This window comes from Monodelphis domestica, chromosome 6 (assembly GCF_027887165.1).
Source record: "Monodelphis domestica isolate mMonDom1 chromosome 6, mMonDom1.pri, whole genome shotgun sequence".
NCBI lineage: Eukaryota > Metazoa > Chordata > Mammalia > Didelphimorphia > Didelphidae > Monodelphis > Monodelphis domestica.
The window spans coordinates 13,752,298-13,764,909 of record NC_077232.1 but is presented as its reverse complement, the minus strand read 5'-3'; the positions used below and the strand labels follow the sequence as shown (position 1 = coordinate 13,764,909).

The 12,612-nt window shown below is 34.9% G+C and overlaps 1 protein-coding gene across 2 annotated transcripts in view; it reads right to left on the bottom strand.

Moving 5' to 3' along the window:
• VN2R648 (vomeronasal 2 receptor 648) overlaps positions 1-12,612 on the bottom strand; it is a 66,635-nt gene that overhangs the window by 2,420 nt on the left and 51,603 nt on the right.

The window sequence follows — 12,612 nt, the reverse complement described above, 5'->3', positions numbered from 1 at the left end:
AAACAAGCTTGATTAACTGGGATTTAATCAAAATGTGGTACCTTAGAAATAATTCATCACTCAATTAAATAGATATAGTAAACTTAATCATTTTTTGAAAATATTAGGGGATAAAATATCTTTCCTACCATCAAATCTGGGATAAGAATATGTAATAAATAAAAATTAATCTTGAAGACTTTATACTAAATATATAAGTATTTATTAGTAAAGAGAAAGAAACAGAGAAAAAAAATATCACCAACAAACTCCCCTGAGTCAGTAGCCATGTTACTTCCCCTTCATCAGATCCTGGATTCCTAATGGGCCCTGATCTATTTCATAAGTTGGGGCCAAGGGGCCGAGCTACCCATATAATTGTGCCAGACAAAATGAAACCTGGCAAGGAGCTAACCTGAGTGCAGGAAGGTATGGGAGCCCAAGAGACTGTCCCTCTGCATCCTACCTTAATGTACCTGTGCCAACTATGAGTTATATTTTATGTTATTTTCACACAATATATCTGAGAAATGAATAAGGAGTAGGTAGAAAGAAGGGTGACAAGTCACCCTACATAGTTTATTTTTGGAGTACATCTACTCAATATCCCAATTTCATTCAAGTGTCACCACCACAAGATTCATAACATCCTCTTCATTACACCCATCAGGAAATGGAGGCAGCCATAAATTTTCAGCATATTGGGCCCTGGTTATTTTATTCAACCATGGCAATCAAGAGAGAAATTATGTAAGAAAAGTAAATAACCTAAAATATGGTACTCAATCTCATATATTCTATTCTGGTTATGTACTAGGAAAAAAAGCAAAGGAAGGGAAAAGGTAAATAGGTTGTGGTGAACCACACAGTTTATGTATCAGTTATAAATATTAAGTAATTCTCAATGTGGAAGACTTATCAAGGGAGTCATAAATTGCTGTTGTTTTTCCTAATGTACATCATTCCTTATAACTACATCATATTGTAAGTATATTGTTGTTATATTCCTAAAATCATTTATATTATAGAGGCAGAGCTAAGATGGCCACAGAGTAGCAGGGAGTACAAGAGTCTTCTCACAACCAATCGTTACAAAGCATCTCAAAAAGACAAAAATCAAAATCATATGAGTGAAGGGGCTCTGTCATGGGGCATAGCCTCAAAGATGGGCAGGTTTTGGACATTTCCACACTATATGGGTATAAATTACACCTAACAAAGCTCAAGTTGATCACCCCTCCATTATACTACCTACCACGCCAGAGTCTCAATGAGCACCAGTACAATCTCTAAATTCTCAGAGAGTGTCTGAAGGCACCACAGATGTACCCCTGAGGGCAGTGCAAGGCCTTGGCAGTGAGACTTGGAACCGAATGTTGAAGAACACGGAACCTGGGTACAGAATTAGGGCAGAAATGGGCTGCCCAAAACAGATGCTACAGAGACTTGAAAAATAGCCTCCAAGCAAAACACTTTATAACTCTCTGCACAAATAACTGCCTGACCCCCTCACTCAGACTTCTGGCTAGGATGAGAAGATAATACAGAACCAAAAATTAAGACAGAAAAGACCACCAACATGCAGAAACCACGATCCATAAGAATCCAAAGAAATATTCTGCATTAGAAAAGTCTTTGAACTTGGTTAAGTTTGATGGAGAAAAACAGCAAAATAAAGAAGCAACAGCAGAGAGTGACAAACAAGTAAATGCATCCAAACTTTCATTAAAAAATGGAAATTGGTCACAAGATCTCAAGGAACTAAAAAATGAGTTCAAGAACAAAGTAAGAAAAATAGGAAGAAAAGTGGGGAAAATAAATGATTGTAATTCAAAAAGAAAATAACAGTTTAAAAGACAAAATTTCCCACTTGGAAAAAGGAGCACAGAAATCAAATGAAGTAATAAGCCAATTGGAGAGTAGAAGTGATCTGCTGGAAGCCATGAAAAGTAGGATAGACCAAACTGAAAAGCAAAACCAGAAGACCATACCTGAAAATCAGTCTTTAAATACCAGAATTGGACAAGTAGAAGCTAATGATCTTGCAAAGCAGAAAAAATAGATAAAGCAAAATCAAAAGAATGAAAAAATAGAAGGAAATGTGAAATATCTCATAGAAAAGACAATTGACTTGGAAAACAGATCCAAGAGAGACAATTTGAGAATCCTTGGTTGCCTGTAACAAATTAAAGCCTTGACATCATATTATAAGAAATTATCCAAGAAAACTGCTCTGATATTCTTAAACAAGAGGGCTAAATAAACATTGATATTATCTATGGATCACTCCCTACATTAAATCCCCAAAAGGAAAGCCTCAGGCATGTTATAGCCAAGTTCAAGAGCTTGAAGGCCAAATAAAAAAATATTGCAAGCTCCCAGAAAGACAATTCAGAGATCAAGAAGCCCCAGTCAATATTACACAGGATCTGGCAACTTACACACTAAAGGACAAGAAGGCTTAGAATATGATATTCATAAAGGCAAGAGAATTGGGTCTACAACCAAGAATCTCCTACCCATCACAACTGACTATATACTTTAGTGGGAAATTATGGGCATTTAGCAAAATAGAAGATTTTCAAGCATTCTGAAAGAAAAGACCATAACTAAGTAGAAAATTTTATGTTCAAATATAAAATTCAAAAGAAACATGAAAAAGTAAACAGGAAAGTAGGAAAAAAATTTTAAGGGCTTCAGTAAGTTAAAATTGTTTATAATCAATATGGAAAAATGATATTTGTAACTTTCAAATTTTTTCACTATCATAATAGATAAAAGAATTGATCCTAGGCAGAGACTGGGTACTAAGTTGTTTAAGATGATATGTAAAAAGGGGGATAAGTGGAATAGAAGATGGCACACAGAGAAACTTAAAGAAGAAAAATAGGATCAATTATATCACATAAAGAAGCTTATGGGGCTCAGGGGGGAAGAACACTTATAAGAAGGAGAGGAAGAGAGTGATAATAGGTAATACTTAAACCTTACTCTCTGTGTAATCAGTTCTAAGAGGGAAGAATAGCCTGATCTATTGGAGTATAGAATTCTATTTTACCCCACAGAGAAGTTGAGAGGGAAAAACCAAAGTTGGAGAAATAGGGCAGGGAGTATTCAAAGTGAAGGAAAGTTGGAGGGGTTGCATTTAACAGACCTTAAAGACAAATAAGAGGGGAATAAGAATGGAGGGGAGGAAAGGAAAGTAAAATAAGTGTGCGGAATGAGGGGACTGATTAAAAGCAAAAAACTAGTGTAAAATGAAGTAATGAAAGAAGAAAGAGCAAGACGAAAAGAGGAAATAAAAATTATGTGGAATACACAGGTGGTAATCATAACTCTGAATGTGAATGGGATGAATCCACCCATAAAGTGGAAGCAGAGAGAAGAGTAGATTATAAACTAAAATCCAACATATGTGGTCTATGAGAAACATACATGAGGCAGGTAGACACACACCAGGAAAAGGTAAGAGGCTGGATCATAATTTATTGGGCATCAAATGAGAAAAAGAAAACAGGAGTCTCAATCATGATATCTGAAAAAGCTGAAGTAAAAACAGATCTGATTAAAAGAGATATGGAAGGTAATTACAACCTGATGAAAGCAGTATAGACATTGAAGAAATAACAATACTCAACATGTATGCATCAATAGTATAGCACCCAGATTTTTAAAGGAGAAACAATTGGAGCTTAAGAAGGAAATAGATAGTAAAACTATACTAGTGGGAGACCTGAAGTTTCCTCTATCAGAACTAGATTAAACAAACCAAAAAATAAATGAGAAAGAGGTAGGAGATGTGAATGAAATGAGATGTGAATGAAAATAAATAGGGACAAAACGTAATACACCTTTTTTTTCAGGAGGACATGGTACATTCACAAAGACTGACAATATACTAGGGCATAAAAACATTACAAACAAGTGCAAAAAAGCATAAATAATAAATGCATCTTCTTCTTCCAGATCATAATGCAATAAAAATTATAATTAGTAAGAGTACATGAAGAGGTGAATCAAAAATTAATTGGAAATTAAATAATGTAATTCTCCAAAATTCATTTTAAAAGAATAAATCATCAAAACAATTAATGATTTCATTGAAGAGAATGACAATGAGGAAACAACATATCAAAATCTATAGGATGCAGCCAAATAAGTACTCAGGGGAAAATTTATGTCCCTGAATGCATATATCAACAAATCAGAGAGGGAAGATATCAATGAATTGGGCATGCAAATTAAAAATAAGTAGAAAGAGAAAAATTAAAAAGCCCCAGACAAAAACTAAATTGGAAATTCTAAAAATCAAAGGAGAAATTAATAAAGTTGAAAGTAAAAGAACTATTTATTAATAAATAAGACTAGGAGCTGGTACATCAAAAAAAAAGAAATAAAATAATGTACCAGCTAATTTAATTAAAAAAATATAATTAGCTGTACTAAAAATAAAAAGGGCAACCTCACCTCTAATAAAGAGGAAATTAAGGTAATTATTAAGAACTGTTTTGCCCAAATACATGGCAAAAATATGACAATCTAAGTAAAATGGATGAATATTTACAGAAATACAAATTACCTATATTAACAAAAGAGGAAATAGAATACTTAAACATTCTCATTTCAGGAAAAATAAATTGAACAAGTCATCAACCAACTCCCTAAGAGCAAACCCCCAGGGCCTGATGGATTCACAAGTGAATTCTATCAAACACTTAAAGAGCAACTAATTTCAATACTATAAAAACTATTTGACAAAAAAATCAAAGAAGTTTTATCAAATTCCTTTTATGATACAAATATGGTCCTGGTTCCAAAGTCAGCCAGACCAAAAACCGAGAAAGAAAAGACCAATCTCCTTAATGAATATAGATGCAAAAATCTTAAATAGAATCCTAGCAAATTATTGATTATGACCACGTGGGATTTATACCAGGAATTTAAGGATGACGTAATATTATGAAAACCATCCATATAATTGACCACATAAACAACCAAAGCATCAGAAATCATATGATTATGTCATTATATGCAGAAAAAAATATTTTAAAAAATACAACACTCATTCCTATCAAAAAACAATGCAAAGTATAGGAATAGATGGGTCTTTCCTAAAAATAATAAACAGTATAAATTAAAAACCATCAGCAAGTATCATTTGCAATGAAGTCAAGTTAGAAGCCGTCCCAATAAGATTAAGAGTGAAACAAGGATACCTGTTTGCACCTCTATTATTTAACATTGTACTAGAAACCCTAGCAGTAGCAATTAAAAAAGAAAATGAAATTGAAGGAATTAAAATAGGCAATGAGGAGACCAAGCCATCACTCTTTGGAGATAATATGATCGCCTACTTAAAGAATACTAGAAAATGAACTAAAAAGCTAGTAGAAATATTCAAAAACTTTAGCAAAGTTGCAGGATACAAAACAAACCCATATGAATCATCAGCATTTCTATATATTTCCAACACAACTCATCAGCAAGAGTTAGAAAAAGAAACCCCATTTAAAATCACCCTAGACAATATAAAATAGTTATTTATCTATATGCCAAGACAAACACAGGAATTATATAAACACAACTACAAGATACTTTTCACACAATTGAAACTACATCTAAATAATTGGGAAAATATTAATTTCTCCTGGGTATGAGGAGCTAATATAATAAAAATGACAATCCAAACCAAATTAAGTTACTTATTCAATGCCATACCTATCAAATTACCAAGAATCATTTTTTTATTGAATTAGAAAAAATTATAACAAAGTTCATTTGGAAGAACCAAAGATCAAGAATATTAAGGGAATTTTTTTTTTGAAATGTGAAGGATGGGGACCTAGAATTACCAGATCTTTAACTGTATTATCAAGCAGTAGTAATCAAAACCACATGGTACTGGCTAAGATACAGAAGAGAGGATGAATGGAATAGACTTGGGGTAAATGGCCTATGAAAGATAGGATACAATAAACCCAAAGATTCCAGCTTTGGGGACAAGAACCCACTGTTTGACACAAACTGGGAAAATTGGAAAACAATACGGGAGAGATTTGATTTAGAACAACAGTCTGGACAGTCATTTTTGAAAAAAAATTTCTCACTACAGCACAGGCATTTTTAACAGTCTCCTGATGTAAGAAATCATCTCCTCTAATAGTACAAGACCCAATTGCAACTCAGCAGCTTCCATAAATTTGTCCAAGAATGCAGCAGGTGATGCCCCTAGATCTTACTTAATGTATTCAAATTTTGACCAGGCATCAGGTCTTCTTGACTTCCTTTTCATAACCTCAATTATAAATTCTCTAGCTTGTTTCAATACTCTATAACTGTACAGTGAACCTAAGTCAATTTCCTCATAAGTCTCTGATCATGGTGTTAGATCAGGATCATTCTGGGGTTTTTCTATGCACTGTTCCCTCTCCCTTCTCATTAATAGCTCTTCCATAAGAAGAGAGAAATCAGCATAGTCAAGGTCAAAGATCTCAATCGCCTTCTTGAATTTGTGGACAACCTTATGAGGTTTATCAAAATATCTAGGGATTTTCCTTTTTATTGCATCTAATTCAGCTGAGGAGAATTTCTAATGGTGTTTTAGATGAATAATCCCCCTGACTGGAGTAACAATAGGCAGGTCTCTCAAAAGAAACAACAAAGCAGGTGTTTTATCTAATGCCTCAGTTTCCCTTTCTAGTCTACTTGGGAGTATTTGGTGTTATATCACTTCCCTATGATAATTTCTCAACACCAGGCACATCAACATTTTAAAATTCAAAACCAGTTTTTTCCCTTTACATTATTTACAAGAGTTGCATTAAAACATTTCTCCATCATATTCAGCTTTGCTTGCATTAATACCATCATCTGTTTCATCTCTGAGACCGTGAATACCATTGTAAAAACCATCTTGATCTTATAGACAACAGCAATAAAAATCCATTTATATTTATATATAATAGCAACACCCACCAAAGCCACAGGTAACTGTGAACACACTGTCTGTAGTGACAATTGCATTATTGGTCTTATCATATCCCAATTTAACAATCCATACACACATCCTGGTATAACACTAAACAATTTATATGGTATCATCAGCAAATAACCATAGACAACTTCCATTAGTGCCTGTAACATGTTAGCAGTCATACAAGAGTAATGAGGGAATAACACTGGATATAGGAAGGGTTCTGTAAAATTACCCTCCACTTTGAAAAACCCAAGCCTCTATCAAAGATCTTCACTTCCACAGTGGACAGCAGCTTGTGCTCAGTGATAGATGCAACTGTGGTGCTGAAGGAGAGCAGCCTCCTCCAGCAAGCACCTTAAAATTCTACTGCCTGCTGGCACTTGATTGACAGCTTCAGGAAATTCCAAGCCTCTGAGCTCAAAGTTTCCTCTCAAGTGTCAGTAAAAATCACTGACACAAGTTTGAAAAAAATCCCTTACTCCCTTGCCCCAAAAGTAACCTAAATCCAAACCACCTGTCTCAGCCAAACTGTAATTTAGAGTGGTTTGGGGATGGGATTAGATTTTTTTTTTTTAAAAACCCTTACCTTCCGTCTTGGAGTCAATACTGTGTATTGGCTCCAAGGCAGAAGAGGGCTAAGGGCTAGGCAATGGGTGTCAAGTGACTTGCCCAGGGTCACACAGCTGGGAAGTGTCTGAGGCCAGATTTGAACCTAGGACCTCCCGTCTCTAGGGCTAGCTCTCAATCCACTGAGCAACCCAGCTGCCCCCGGGATTAGATGTTTTAATGTAGGCTAGTATCCGAAGGACAACTGTTTTGGGAAGGCTAACAAGTCTGGTCTAGGCAGAGCCTGACCTGAGGAAACAAACACAGATCACTCTATAACAGGGACAGATTGTAGAATTTATTCAACAAGAGATGGTGAAAAGGGGATTGGGGATAATCCTAAACTAATGTCAACTATCTAAAATCTGGCAGATCTAAATAACATTTCATAGAGATTTCTTCACAGATTTTGAGCTACACTGATTCTTACCTATCTGTCTAAGATCCCAGACCCTAATAAAAATAAACCTATACTAACCCCCAAACCTCCTTTTGATGGTGAAAGAGGTAGTGGGTTTTGGCAGTTAGGCAGTACAGGGCCAAGGAGAGGTCTTGGATCCATATGGATCTCAGAGCTAATCTAACAGACAGATGTTTCAGGATCACACCAGGAAGCTCTGTGGATACCAGCAATCAGGGAAGCAGGTAAGACTGAAAAGATATAGAAACTGACACCAAGAGGAAAACAGCCAGTCTCTCCAAGTCAACAAGAGAGGTGGGGAGATAGAAGGGGGTGGGGGAGAGAGAGAGAGAGAGAGAGAGAGAGAGAGAGAGAGAGAGAGAGAGAGAGAGAGAGAGAGAGAGAGAGAGAGAGAGAGAGAGAGAGAGAGAGAGAGAGAGAGAGAGAGAGGGAAGGAGAGAGAGAGGGAGGGAGAGAGGGAGGGAGAGAGAGAGAAGGAGGGTCAGAGGGAGGGAGAGAGAGAGAGGGAGGGAGAGAGGGAGGGAGAGAGAGAGAGAGCACTCAACTATTACTTAGCAACAGCTTAACTCTCCCCTGAAGAATTCCAGAATCTTTTACTCTGCTTCTCCATCTCCCTAATACTGTAAGGAAAGTGGTAAAATTTGAAGAAAACTGGCATGAGACCAGCAGGAAGATTCTGGAACTTTGGAAGAGGTTTAGGCTGACAGCAAGACAGTTAGGGGGCTCTCTGGAGAATCTCTGGAAAAGTCAGCTGCAGATTTCTTGGTGGTTATCCTTTCCTGATTCCTGTTTGCTGTTTTTCATCAAGGTAGCTCTTGTTGAGCCTGATCCAGCTACAGAGACTGTGAGATCAAGTCTGGATCCTTTTGGATCTAAGACCTTCCCTGGCCTTAGCAAAGCCTTACCTAGATCCTTTCCTTAATTCTAACAAAGGGGGCTATAGTTGAGGATTTTAGTTAAGATTAGAGACTGTAGGTTTGGGTTAGAGAGAAACAGAGTAGAAAATTTTCTAAGAAGAAATCCCTTTGAAGAGATTATTAGATCTGGTGGGGACAGATAGATTAAAATTAGTTTAGATAATATCAAATCTCCTTTTCACCTTTCCCTTATTTATTAAACCAAAACTGTCCTGTGTTTATATATTATCTGTGTTTAATAGCTCAGGATCTTGCTCTGCCTTCCTGGGCTTGTCTACCCTTCCCAAACCAGATTACTGTCCCTAAAATATCTTGCCTGAACCTAAAAGTTAACTCAGATAGTACATATATATATATATATATATATGTGTGTGTGTGTGTGTGTGTGTGTGTGTTAATAGTTATATCACTGCAGATCATTTGCTCTCTTACTTATAACACAAAGATAAATTCAGAATTGGATAAAAAATTTAAATATAAAGAAACTATAAATAAATAAGGTGAACATAGAATGATGTACCTGTCAGATCTATGGGAAAGGAAAGAATTTAAGACCTAGCAAGGAATAGAAAATACTATAAAATGTAGAATGAATAATTTTGATTACATTAAATTAAAAAAGATTTTGTACAAACAAAAGCAATGTACCCAAAATTAGAAGGGAAGAAACAAATTGGGGAAAAAATCTTTATAAAAAAAAACATTGACAAAAGTCTAATTTCTCAAATTTATAAAGAACTAAATCAGTTGTACAAAAATATCAAGCAATTCCCCCAACTGATAAATGGGCTAAGGACATGAAAAGAAATTTTCAGATAAAGACATCAAAATTGTCAATAAGCACATGAAAAAGTGTTCTAAATCTATTATAATTAGAGAAATGCAAATCAAAACAACTCTGAGGTATCATCTCATACCTAGCAGGCTGGATAATATTACAGCAAAAAAAAAGTAATAAATGTTAGAGGGGATGTGGAAAAATTGGGACACTAATGCATTGCTGGTAGAGTTATGATTTGATCCAACCATTCTGGAAGGCAATTTGGAATTTTACCCAAAGGACTTTAAAAGACTGCCTACTCTTTGATCCAGGCATAGTATTGCTGGGTTTGTACCTCAAAGAGATAATAGGGGAAAATACTTGTACAAAAATATTGATAGCCATGCTTTGTGGTGGCAATACATTGGAAAATACAGGAATGCCCTTCAATTGGGGAATGGCTGAGTAAGTTGTTGTATCTGTTGGTGCTGGAATACTATTGTGCCAAAAGGAATAATAAATTGGAGGAATTTATGGTAGCACATGGTAGCACAATCAAATTTAATGGACTTCTTTACTAGCAGCGATGCAATGATACAGGACAATTCTGAGGGACTTATGAGAAAGGACACTAGTCACATTCAGAGAAAAAAACTGTGGGAGTAGAAACAGAGAAGAAAAACAACTGTTTGATCACATAGTTCGATGGGGAAATGATCACTCTATTGTAAATATTTATAATGTGGAAATAGGTCTTGATCAATGATACATGTAAAACCCATTTGCATTGCTCATTGGCTATCTGAAGGAGGATGATGGAAGAGAAGGAAAGAATATGGATCATGTAACCATGGGAAAATATTCTAAATTAACTTAATTAATTAAAAAGTAATATAAAATAAAATCTCTTATATTTTTGAAATTTTAGAAATCAGAGTTAATGGAACTTTTCTCCTGTTATGGTATATATCAGTCAGTCAGTGCCCTTAACATTGTTATAACTATATCCTTCTTCTTTTCATAGCAAGTTTCTATGATCAGGGCAAGTCAGCAATAGAAGTTTGGTAAGTACAATATTAAATCTATTAAATAATAGATTGATACTAGACCAACTCTGAGTTCCTATAATAAAATGCAAGAAAAATTTTATAATTGTAATCATCAAATTATATATGAATTATAGCCTCCCAATGGGACAATTAGACAAATCAAAAAGACAAAAATGGATGGGATGAAAAAGTTTTCTAATTAAACAGAATAGCAAAATTTGAGAAAGCAACAGGATTTAAGAACTACATACATGAGCACATGATTGAATTCCAAGTTGTTTTGTCATAAAAATTCAGACTTTGTCTTTTAGTAATCAGTTCTTAAATATAGATTAAGGATCTGACATTTAAAATTGTAGAACTAATTGTAAAGAAAGTTAAATTATTTTCCCATTTTAATGTATCTTTCTGATCATTTTGAAAGACAGAAGAGTTTATTTTACAACTTATACCCTCATGCATTTTTAAAGATTTTTATATCTGGCACAGTATTTTGATACAGATAAAAATAGCAACAGATATGTAAAAAAAGTAATTCTCTGCCACTTCAGATATGGAGAAACAAATTTGAAACAGTACTGAATTATATTGTCTAGTCATTGCCATATTTTGTCAGAATTTTCTAGGAATCTCAACAAATGGATTAGAAACAGAAAAAGACCCTTTCACAGCTGCTCTGAAAAGGAGGCCTAATCCAGAATGTCCAAGAGACGACATTTCTAAGGATCAGCTGATAATCAGAACTAGTTCTGTTGATTAAATGGATATTGGGATTGGGTGACTAGTATGGAAAGAGATTTAATTTTTCAGATATTGATGATCATAATTATATTGCTTTAACCTTGCGTTTCGTGGTTTTTATGTTTGGTGAGTTTTGCTGCTTGCCTTGGCGATATGAATCTCTGTCTTCAAAATTAGTTTTTATAAGATCTCTAATCCATTTGATCTGTAGGTTGACATATATTTTGATTATGAAAGTATAAAAAACACATAGCTTTGACTTATAGATAATTGATTCCTTGAGGAAGTATCTTTGCCCCTCCTTCATAAGTCAAAAGATGAAATTTAAGGAATTAGAACTGCAAGTGGTAGTGAGAATTGATTTAAAGTCACCAATTTCAGGGCAGCTGGGTGGCTCAGTGAATTAAGAGTCAGATACAGAGGCAGTAGTCCCGGGTTCAAGTCTGGACTCAGACACTTCCTATCGGTGTGTCCCTGGGCAAGTCACTTAACCCCCATTGACTAGCCCTTACCACTCTTCTGCCACTGAACCCATATATAGTACTGATTTCAATATGGAAGGTAACAGTCTAAAAAACAATTTTAAGTCACTGACTCTTTCTTTTGACTCAATTCTGGATTTAATTTGGTTTCAATTCTAATCAATTATTGATCTAATTCTGTTTGTGTGTTGTGAGAAAAATTCATTCAATTAAGCAAATTGTGCAAAATCCTTATTTGATTGCTTGAATCTAGCATTGCATAGTAGGGAAGCTAAACAACCTCTAACCCACAACTTAGAGATCCTTAATTAAGAACCTCAGTTAGGCTGACCAAAAACCCAAAGACTGATGACAGGAGCTTTCTTATAATTATACATCTAAAGCAAACTATATGTATTTTCTAAAAACTGGCCCCATACTGAAAACTGGACCCAGAAAAAAAAAAGCAATTTCTTCTTGGGCAAGAACTTTGCCTTTTATTCTGTCTTCTTGACTTGTCTAATATTGTGCTGTTCCCAAAGAAGGCACACAATTCATTTGCAGTGAACACAAGTGATTGAATAAATACAGGGGTTTTTTTTTAGTTCAGAAATTTTAGTATAGTGAGGAAAACTTTTTCTCAGGTTAAGATTCAAAATAAAAAAGAAAGAAATCCAATGTCTCTAATTCGAGAGGACCATT